This window comes from Oreochromis niloticus, linkage group LG14 (genome assembly GCF_001858045.2).
Source record: "Oreochromis niloticus isolate F11D_XX linkage group LG14, O_niloticus_UMD_NMBU, whole genome shotgun sequence".
NCBI lineage: Eukaryota > Metazoa > Chordata > Actinopteri > Cichliformes > Cichlidae > Oreochromis > Oreochromis niloticus.
The window spans coordinates 1,538,743-1,550,633 of record NC_031979.2 but is presented as its reverse complement, the minus strand read 5'-3'; positions in this window follow the sequence as shown (position 1 = coordinate 1,550,633).

Below are 11,891 nucleotides of genomic sequence, written 5' to 3'. Positions count from 1 at the left end.
TTTCACCTCTTATCAGCACAATTGTCAGCAGCTTCTGCTCATTTCAGCAGAATTGTCCGTCTCTCCACCTCTTCTTTGTAAGAATGACTTTGGCTCAGGGAAATGAATAGCCGCCTTTGAGCAGAAATTCTGCTGATTCATCTCTTTTCAGCGCAACTTATTGCTTCTTTACCTCTTTTCTGCAGAAATTCTGCTGATTCACCTCTTTTCTGCAAAATTTTCAGCCTTTTCACTTCTTCGGTTCGAATCCTGCTCAGCGCAAAACTTTTTTTTCACCACTATACAACTTTTTGCAACTTTTCATCTTTTTCAGCTTTTCAGCAGACAGCTTCAGCGTTAAGGCATCCACACAGCATTTTCGCAGGAAATGCAAATTTTTCTAGTTCTAGTTGCCACTTTTTGTACGTTTTTTGGCACTTAACTAGTCCCACAATTTTCAGCCGATTTTCACCGTTCAAATTTTAAACTATTCTGCTATTTCTGCTAATTCCTGCTATGACTTTTGGTATTTTATACTGTTATACTTTTTAAAATATTAAGCTTTTTTCCTTTAATTTGTCCCATTGAAATGAATGGGAAACTTCTGCAATTCTGCTAAAACTTGCTTGTTTTTGAAACTTAACTACTTTTTCCTACTTTCACGTAGAACAACCATTCAAACTTTAAAATGTTCACAAATTATTGGGCTATTCATAAATGATTCAGCTTTTTCATATCTGTTACCGTTTTCATCTTATCCCTCTTTAAGTTTTGAGTTGCAAAATTGTGATTTTTCACAAAATACATGCGTTGTTATGGTTGCTATGCAGTTGGTTCTAAGTGAGCCACTGTACCTTTGGCAATTTTCTCTTCATGTCCGAACAACTTCTTGCTACTTGATTAATTTTCACTCAACTCCCACAAATTATACATCAAAACGTAGGTATTTTTGCTGGCTTTCAGAAAATGTCACTATCATTGTTGTGAGATTTATAGAATTTTGGCAAATCTCCTCAGACCAACACAAAGTCTGAAAACTCTCCATAGAAAGTAAATGGAGAGTTTCTTCAAAATCACCGCTGGATTTCTGTAATGAGAGGCATTTTCGAATCGTCATCTCTCCTTAACGAAGCGAAGTTAAGACATAAGGCTTGTCCCCGTATATCTTCAGACACTCCTGACGCTCACAATTCAAGAATTTTTTTCTCACCTATTACCGTTCTGAAATGAGTTAGACTTGTTTGAGGGTAGGAAATTCGTCCTTCTCTCAGATTTCTTCAGATTTCAAACTCTGGAAATGAACCACTTTTTTCTCTCGTCATAACTTTCTGTTGGATTTCCACAGAGACCTGAAAATTTCCATGATTGTTCACCAAAGCCTGCTGTCTCTTACGGTGAAAGAATGATATTGATACTCCAAATAGATTTCGAGTTAGAAAGCGTTGTTTGAGGGCAAGTCAAGGCAGTTTTTGCTTTGCTCTACTCAGTTATGGTGCATTAGAAGTCAAATATCTTTAATAATTCATATTTTAATGGTAAATTGTCAACACTTTAAGATTCCCCCATCTCTTCTGAACAAAACGGTGTAAGAATGACCGTTCTAGCCCCTACGGTTAGGAAATTATGGTCATTTGTTTGAGGGGAGTCATCATTATGAGAAATAGACTGCAAAAATCCTGTGTCTCTCTGTGCTGCGAGCACCTGTTTTGGCGGGAAAAAGTGCACAGGCTCTCTGATTGGTGGATTCAAATTCAGCAGCTCCCAGGCTGCTTGACTGAGCTAGAAACTTACTTCTCTCTCCCTGTGTGTGTGTGTGTGTGTGTGTGTGTGTGTGTGTGTGTGTGTGTGTGTGTGTGTGTGTGTGTGTTTGACAGAGAGCGAGAGAGAGAGCGAGAGAAAGCCTTTTTATGGGATGATCTCATTGTAAGATTTAAATTCAATATATTTAGACTGGTTGACTGAATTGGATCCTGTGTGTGTGTGTGTGTGTGTGTGTGTGTGTGTGTGTGTGTGTGTGTGTGTGACAGAGAGAGAGAGAGAAAGAGAGGGCGAGAGAGAGTTTTTATGGGAGCATCTTATTGTATGATTCAAATTCAATATATTTAGACTGGTTGACTGAATTTGATCCTGTGTGTTTCTCTCTGTGCATGTGTGTTTCCATATGTGTCCATATTTGTGATTGTGTGACTGTTATACTTTTTTTTTGCTTAATTGTTTTTCATCTAACAATTAGATTTGAGGGACCCTTAGCATGTTCAGGATTTTTCCAGCTGTCCATTTTGCTTTTCCAATTTTTCTATAAGTTATTACTGTTGTGCTAAGTCATAGCATTTCTGCTGCTTTTCAGTATTTGTGCTAAATACAGCTTTCTGCTAAATCATACTATTTCTGCTATTTTATGAGATTTGTGCCAAATACAGCATTTCTGCTAAATCATACTATTTCTGCTATTTCATAAGATTTGTACTAAATATAGTGTTTCTGCCAAATATAGTATTTCTGCTTAATTATAGTATTCCTGCCATTTTATAGTATTTGTGCTAAAACATAGTATTTCTACTAAATGTAGTATTTATGCTTAATCATACTATTTGTATATATTTCTGCCAGGTCCCCAGGCAGCTAATCCTCTGTGAGGACTGATACATATAAAATTTACATATCAGGGCCTGCACGGCTTCCCAGCCAGCCAATCATATCTGAGGTCTGCCCTTTCTTCTCTCGTCATATCTCAGCGACAGACGTACAAAGAGCAATGCAAATCACAGTCAAAGTACACCAAAGTCCGCTGATTCACCCAGTACAAGAATTATGCTTCTAGTCCACCTAGTTTTTGAGTTACACGACGTTTTGTAACTCCAAAAAAACAGCGTTTTTCGCCTCTCACCGCAATCTAATTCTGACTGCTCATCACCCTGTTTTCCAGGCGCTCGCTCTCTTTCCCAGTGGCGCAGTTGGTAATGACACAGGTCTGCAACCCAAAGGTCGTGGTGAACCCACGACCTTTGGGTTGCAGACCTGTGTCTGCAACACCTTGGGCAACATGTTTATTTTCCCTACAAATTAATACACTATCACAGACCACTAATTCATATTCATCATTTATTACAATTCTGCAAACTTTTATGATTTTAGCAGCTTTTCTAATATGGACCTCAGATTCTTGTTAACACTCCATGGCACAAATACTGTTCCCTTTAGGCTCTGTGTATGTGTGTGTGTATCAATATTTCTCCCATTTTAAAGTATTACTCCTCCATAATTGTATTTCTGTTAAATCAAAGTACTTTTACTACATCTTAGTACTTCTGCTCAATCATAGTATTTCTGCTAAATCATAGTATTTTGCCAAATTATGGTTTTTGTGCCAAATCATAACATTTGTTTTATGTTATAGTATTACTACTAAGTGGAGGAATTTCTGTCATGTTACAGTATATGTGCTGATTACAGTATTTCTGCTAAATCATAGTATTTCTACTATATTATATTTTTCTTTCTAAATATAGCATTTCTGCTATATAATTGTATTACTGCTATGTTATAATATTTGTGCTAAACCAGAGTATTTCTGCTGAAACATAGTATTTCTGCCAAATGATAGTATTTCTGTCAAATTACAGTATTTGTGCTAAAACATAGTATTCTTTTTAAAAAAAATTTCAATATTAATAGTAAATTACAGTGTCTCTGGTAAATCGCAGCATTTCTGCTATGTTGTACTGTTTTTCTAAATCATAGTATTTCTGTAATGTTCAAGAATGTTTGGCTAAATATATTCTTTCTGTTATCTTATACTATTTCTCCTAAATTCTTGTATTTTTGAGAAGTTATCGTGCTTCTGGTAAGTTACAATATTTCTGCTAAGTTCTGCTATGCTATTGTATTTCTGCCAAGTATTATATTTCCTCTAAGATATTGCAGTTCTGCTAAGATACTACATTTTAGCAAAGTTCCTTTGCTTCTGCAAAGTTTTTACAATTTCTGCAACTTTTCAGCTTTTTCAGCTAGTTTCAGCAGACAGCTTCAGCTTTAAAGCATCCACACTGCATTTTCGCAGGAAATGCAAATTTTTCTAGTTAGTGTGAATGCTTGTAAAAGCATTCACAGTATTGTTGTTGTAATCTTTATTATTATTATTATTATATCATATTCCGTACGTTTTTGTGCATCTATCTCCTTCAAAACCGTTCAACTTAGAAAAACCATTCAAACACCGTTAGATTCCTCTTCTTTTGGACATGACTGCTTGTATTTTTCTCATTTATAACATTTATATTTTTAATTTTATTCAACTTTTTTCAACAAAAATTTCCCATGTATTTCAATGGGGAGACCCTTCAAATTCTCCTTCAACTTACTCCTCTTTAAACTGTATCTACTTCCACATACATTGACATAGATCCACCATTCAAACTTTAAAACGAAGACAAGACATTCAACTATTCAACTTCTATTTATCTTTTCAATATCTATTATAATTTTTCTTCAGTTCCAGTTTAAGTTTCATGATGTTTTTTCACCCGTTTCAGAGTTTATAATGGGTGTGTATGGGACGGAATGTTGGGGCTAGAGTGAGACAGCTCAACTGCCAGAGTGAGAGGAGCGAAAAAATTAATCTTAAAATATTTTTTAAAACTGCTGCTGTGTCCACGGTGTTTGGTCTACAGGTATGATTTTACCCTCAAAACGTAGCCATCGCTGTCCTCTTTCATCCAATGTGTTTACTATTGTACTAGGTGTTATGGTTCTTTCATAAATGTCACCAATGCACAGCCTCCTCCCTCCAACTCCTCCATAGACTCTAATGTTAAAATGGCTCAGAAGGTTCGTTTGAAAACCAGAAGTACAGGCTGTCTTTACACTGTCACCACGTCCATATAATAAACTCCACAAGCATGAAAACTGAGAATTAGGTAGACTGGACATTGCTGTCGCTCTCGGTGAAAGAATTTTGTCAATACGACCTGTACTTTTCATTTGGGAGCGATTTGTTTCGACCTGACTTTTCTGTTCATTTTAAGCAGCAAAAGTGAGGTGCATGTCTGTGCGCATGTGTATGGAGCCAGTGGGTGCAGTCACTATAGCAACCAGGCTCACACCTGCCTGCCTAACGAGCTCTGTCTCTCACTCTGCCAATATTCATCTTAAACACTTCTCTTTCAACTGCTGCTGTGTCCACAGTGTTTGCTCTACAGCCATCATTTTACCCTCAAAACGTCGCCATCGTTGTTCTCTTTCCAACACCGTGTCTTTCAAAGTTCAGACATTTAAAATTTTTTAAACTGTGTGGATCCAAGTGGAGGGATCACATTTTAGTCATTCAGTGATTCAACGAATATGAACTTTTAATATTCATTCAGATGTTTTCAGACTCTAAATTTTCTTTTCTCATTTCTAAGGGTGTTCTAATATACATTTAAAACATTTTCAGCTTTTTCCCAACTTGTTCTTCTGTGTAAACTTCAGCTTTTAGCACATCAGCACTTTTGTTTTCAGATTAAATTCTGTTTCTTTTTATTATCTCATTGAAACTTTTTAACTTAGAATTCAGCAGTTAATTCATTTCAGTGCATACATTCAGATTCAAGCATTCACACTGCAGTTTCTTCAGAAAATGCACTTTCTAGTTATTATTATTAGTGTGAATGCTTGTAAAAGCATTCACAGTATTGTTGTTGTAATCTTTATTATTAGTGTGAATGCTTGTAAAAGCATTCACAGTATTGTTGTTGTAATCTTTATTCTATTTTATTATTATCTATTCCGTACGTTTTTTGTACTGTATCTCCTTCAAAACCGTTCAACTTAGAAAAACCATTCAAACACCATTAGATTCCTCTTCTTTTGGACATGACTGCTTCTACTTTTCTCATTTATAACATTTATATTTTTAAAATTATTCAACTTTTTTCAACAAAAATTTCCCATGTATTTCAATGGGGAGACCCTTCAAATTCTCCTTCAACTTACTCGTCTTTAAACTGTATCTACTTCAACATAGGTTGACATAGAGCCACCATTCAAACTTTAAAACGAAGACAAGACATTCAACTATTCAACTTGTATTTATCTTTTCAATATCTGTTATACTTTTTCTTCAGTTCCAGTTTAAGTTTCATGATGTTTTTTCAGCCGTTTCAGAGTTTATAATGGGTGTGTATGGGACGGAATGTTGGGGCTAGAGTGAGACAGCTCAACTGCTAGAGTGAGAGGAGCAAAAAAATTAATCTTAAAATATTTTTTAAAACTGCTGCTGTGTCCGCAGCGTTTGCTCTACTGGTCTGATTTTACCCCGAAAACGTAGCCATCGCTGTCCTCTTTCATCCAATGTGTTTACTATTGTACTAGGTGTTATGGTTCTTTCATAAATGTCACCAAAGCACAGCCTCCTCCCTCCAACTCCTCCATAGACTCTAATGTTAAAATGGCTCAGAAGGTTCGTTTGAAAACCAGAAGTACAGGCCGTCTTTACACTGTCACCACGTCCATATAATAAACTCCACAAGCATGAAAACTGAGAATTAGGTAGACTGGACATTGCTGGCGCTCACGGTGAAAGAATTTCGTCAATAGGACCTGTACTTTTCATTTGGGAGCGATTTGTTTCGACCTGACTTTTCTGTTCATTTTAAGCAGCAAAAGTGAGGTGCATGTCTGTGCGCATGTGTATGGAGCCAGTGGGTGCAGTCACTATAGCAACCAGGCTCACACCTGCCTGCCTAATGAGCTCTGTCTCTCACTCTGCCAAGATTCATCTTAAACACTTCTCTTTCAACTGCTGCTGTGTCCACAGTGTTTGCTCTACAGCCATCATTTTACCCTCAAAACGTCGCCATTGTTGTTCTCTTTCCAACACCGTGTCTTTCAAAGTTCAGACATTTAAAATTTTTTAATCTGTGTGGATCCAAGTGGAGGGATCACATTTTAGTCATTCAGTGATTCAAAGAATATGAACTTTTAATATTCATTCAGATGTTTTCAGACTCTAAATTTTCTTTTCTCATTTCTAAGGGTGTTCTAATTTACATTTAAAACATTTTCAGCTTTTTCCCAACTTGTTCTTCTGTGTAAACTTCAGCTTTTAGCACATCAGCACTTTTGTTTTCAGATTAAATTCTGTTTCTTTTTATTATCTCATTGAAACTTTTTAACTTAGAATTCAGCAGTTAATTCATTTCAGTGCATACATTCAGATTCAAGCATTCACACTGCAGTTTCTTCAGAAAATGCACTTTCTAGTTATTAGTGTGAATGCTTGTAAAAGCATTCACAGTATAGTTGTTGTAATCTTTATTATTAGTGTGAATGCTTGTAAAAGCATTCACAGTATTGTTGTTGTAATCTTTATTAGTGTGAATGCTTGTAAAAGCATTCACAGTATTGTTCTTCTAATCTTTATTATTATTATATTTTATTCTTCCGTACGTTTTTTGTACTGTATCTCCTTCAAAACCGTTCAACTTAGAAAAACCATTCAAACACCATTAGATTCCTCTTCTTTTGGACATGACTGCTTCTATTTTTCTCATTTCTAACATTTATATTTTTAATTTTATTCAACTTTTTTCAACAAAAATTCCCATGTATTTCAATGGGGAGACCCTTCAAATCCTCATTCAACTTACTCATTTTCAAACTGTATCTACTTCAACATACGTTGACATAGAGCCACCATTCAAACTTTAAAACGAAGACAAGACATTCAACTATTCAACTTGTATTTATCTTTTCAATATCTGTTATACTTTTTCTTCAGTTCCAGTTTAAGTTTCATGATGTTTTTTCAGCCGTTTCAGCGTTTATAATGGGTGTGTATGGGACGGAATGTTGGGGCTAGAGTGAGACAGCTCAACTGCTAGAGTGAGAGGAGCGAAAAAATTAATCTTAAAATCTTTTTTAAAACTGCTGCTGTGTCCGCAGCGTTTCGTCTACAGGTATGATTTTACCCTCAAAACGTAGCCATCGCTGTCCTCTTTCATCCAATGTGTTTACTATTGTGCTAGGTGTTATGGTTCTTTCATAAATGTCACCAAAGCACAGCCTCCTCCCTCCAGCTCCTCCATAGACTCCAATGTTAAAATGGCTCAGAAAGTTCGTTTGAAAATCAGAAGAGCAGGCTGTCTTTACACTGTCACCACGTCCATATAATAAACTCCACAGGCATGAAAACTGAGAATTAGGTAGACTAGACATTGCTGCCGCTCACGGTGAAAGAATTTTGTCAATACGACTTATACTTTTCATTTGGGAGCGATTTGTTTCGGCCTGACTTTTCTGTTCATTTTAAGCAGCAAAAGTGAGGTGCATGTCTGCGTGTGTATGGGGCCATTGGGTGCAGTCACTATAGCAACCAGGCTCACACCTGCCTGCCTAACGAGCTCTGTCCCTCACTCTGCCAAGATTCATCTTAAACACTTCTCTTTCAACTGCTGCTGTGTCCACAGTGTTTGCCCTACAGCCATCATTTTACCCTCAAAACGTCGCCATCGTTCTTCTCTTTCCAACAGCATGTCTTTCAAAGCTCAGAAATATAAACTTTTTAAACTGTGTGGATCCAAGTGGAGGGATCACATTTCAGTCATTCAGTGATTCAAAGAATATGAACTTTTAATATTCATTCAGATGTTTTCTGACTCTAAATAGTCTTTTCTCATTTTTTAGGTTTTTCTAATTTACATTTAAAACATTTTCAGCTGTTTTCCAGCTTCTTCTGTGTGAACATAAGCTTTCAAAAGTTCTGCACTTTTGTTTTCAGGTTAAAAACTCTGTATTTTCCATCTCATTCAATATTTTTGGCTTAATATTCAGCAATTAATTCATTTCAGTGCATACATTCAGATTCAAGCATTCACACTGCAGTTTCTTCAGAAAATGCACTTTCTAGTTATTATTAGTGTGAATGCTTGTAAAAGCATTCACAGTATTGTTGTTGTAATCTTTATTCTATTTTGTTATCTATTCCGTACGTTTTTTGTACTGTATCTCCTTCAAAACCGTTCAACTTAGAAAAACCATTCAAACACCGTTAGATTCCTCTTCTTTTGGACATGACTGCTTCTATTTTTCTCATTTTTAACATTTATATTTTTAATTTTATTCAACTTTTTTCAACAAAAATTTCCCATGTATTTCAATGGGGAGACCCTTCAAATCCTCATTCAACTTACTCATTTTCAAACTGTATCTACTTCAACATAGGTTGACATAGAGCCACCATTCAAACTTTAAAACGAAGACAAGACATTCAACTATTCAACTTGTATTTATCTTTTCAATATCTGTTATACTTTTTCTTCAGTTCCAGTTTAAGTTTCATGATGTTTTTTCAGCCGTTTCAGAGTTTATAATGGGTGTGTATGGGACGGAATGTTGGGGCTAGAGTGAGAAGGCTCAACTGCTAGAGTGAGAGGAGCGAAAAAATTAATCTGAAAATATTTTTTAAAACTGCTGCTGTGTCCACGGTGTTTGGTCTACAGGTCTGATTTTACCCTCAAAACGTAGCCATCGCTGTCCTCTTTCATCCAATGTGTTTACTATTGTACTAGGTGTTATGGTTCTTTCATAAATGTCACCAAAGCACAGCCTCCTCCCTCCAACTCCTCCATAGACTCTAATGTTAAATGGCTCAGAAGGTTCGTTTGAAAATCAGAAGAGCATGGTGTTTTTACACTGTCACCACGTCCATATAATAAACTCCACAGGCATGAAAACTGAGAATTAGGTAGACTGGACATTGCTGCCGCTCACGGTGAAGGAATTTCGTCAATAGGACCTGTACTTTTCATTTGGGAGCGATTTGTTTCGGCCTGACTTTTCTGTTCATTTTAAGCAGCAAAAGTGAGGTGCATGTCTGTGTGCGTGTGTATGGAGCCCCTGGCTCAGTCACTATAGCAACCAGGCTCACACCTGCCTGCCTAACGAGCTCTCTCTCACTGTGCCAAGATTCATCTTGAACACTTCTCTTTCAACAGCTGCTGTGTCCACAGTATTTGCCCTACAGCCATCATTTTACCCTCAAAATGAAGCCATCGTTCTTCTCTTTCCAACAGCGTGTCTTTCAAAGCTCAGAGATGTAAACCTTTAAAACTGTGTGGATCCAAGTGGAGTGATCATATTTTAGTCATTCAGTGATTCAAAGAATATGAACTTTTAATATTCATTCAGATGTTTTCTGACTCTAAATAGTCTTTTCTCATTACTTAGGTTTTTCTAATTTACATTTAAAACATTTTCAGCTCTTTCCAACTTCTTCTGTGTGGATTTCAGCTTTTAGCAGTTCAGCACTTTTGTTTTCAGGTGAAAATTTCTGTATTTCTCATCTCATTCAACATTTTTAACTTAAAATTCAGCAATTAATTCATTTCAGTGCATACATTCAGATTCAAGCATTCACACTGCAGTTTCTTCAGAAAATGCACTTTCTAGTTATTATTATTATATCTATTCCGTACGTTTTTGTAGTCCTACTACTTCAAAACCGTTCAACTTAGAAAAACCATTCAAACACCGTTAGATTCCTCTTCTTTTGGACATGACTGCTTCTATTTTTCTCATTTTTAACATTTATATTTTTAATTTTATTCAACTTTTTTCAACAAAAATTTCCCATGTATTTCAATGGGGAGACCCTTCAAATCCTCATTCAACTTACTCATTTTAAACTCCTACTACTTCCACATACGTTGACATAGATCCACCATTCAAACTTTAAAACGAAGACAAGACATTCAACTATTCAACTTGTATTTATCTTTTCAATATCTGTTATACTTTTCTTCAGTTCCAGTTTAAGTTTCATGATGTTTTTTCAGCCATTTCAGAGTTTATAATGGGTGTGTATGGGACGGAATGTTGGAGGTTAGAGTGAGAGCTTCAACTGCCAGAGTGAGAGGAGCGAAAAAATTAATCTTAAAATATTTTTTAAAACTGCTGCTGTGTCCGCAGCGTTTGCTCTACCGGTCTGATTTTACCCTCAAAACGTAGCCATCGCTGTCCTCTTTCATCCAATGTGTTTACTATTGTACTAGGTGTTATGGTTCTGTCATAAATGTCACCAATGCACAGCCTCCTCCCTCCAACTCTTCCATAGACTCTAATGTTAAAATGTCTCAGCAGGTTCGTTTGAAAATCAGAAGTACAGGCTATCTTTACACTGTCACCACGTCCATATATTAAACTCTACAGGCAATAAAACTGAGAATTCAGTAGACTAGACATTGCTGTCGCTCACGGTGAAAGAATTTTGTCAATACGACCTATACTTTTCATTTGGGAAGGATTTGTTTGGGCCTGACTTTTCTGTTCATTTTAAGCAGCAAAAGTGAGGTGCATGTCTGTGTGCGTGTGTATGGAGCCATTGGGTGCAGTCACTATAGCAACCAGGCTCACACCTGCCTGCCTAACGAGCTCTGTCTTTCACTGTGCAAGATTCATCTTAAACACTTCTCTTTCAACTGCTGCTGTGTCCACAGTGTTTGCTCTACAGCCATCATTTTACCCTCAAACGTCGCCATCGTTGTTCTCTTTCCAACACTGTGTCTTTCAAAGCTCAGAGATGTAAAGTTTTTAAACTGTGTGGATCCAAGTGGAGGGATTACACTTTAGTCATTCAGTGATTCAAAGAATATGAACTTTTAATATTCATTCAGATGTTTTCTGACTCTAAATTTTCTTTTCTCATTACTTAGGTTTTTCTAATTTACATTTAAAACATTTTCAGCTATTTCCAACTTCTTCTCTGTGGTTGTCAGCTTTTAGCAGTTCAGCTTTTTGTTTTCAGGTGCAAATTTCTGTATTTGTCATCTCATTCACATTTTTAACTTAAAATTCAGCAATTAGTTCATTTCAGTGAATACATTCAGATTCAAGCATTCACACTGCAGTTTCTTCAGAAAATGCACTTCTAGTTT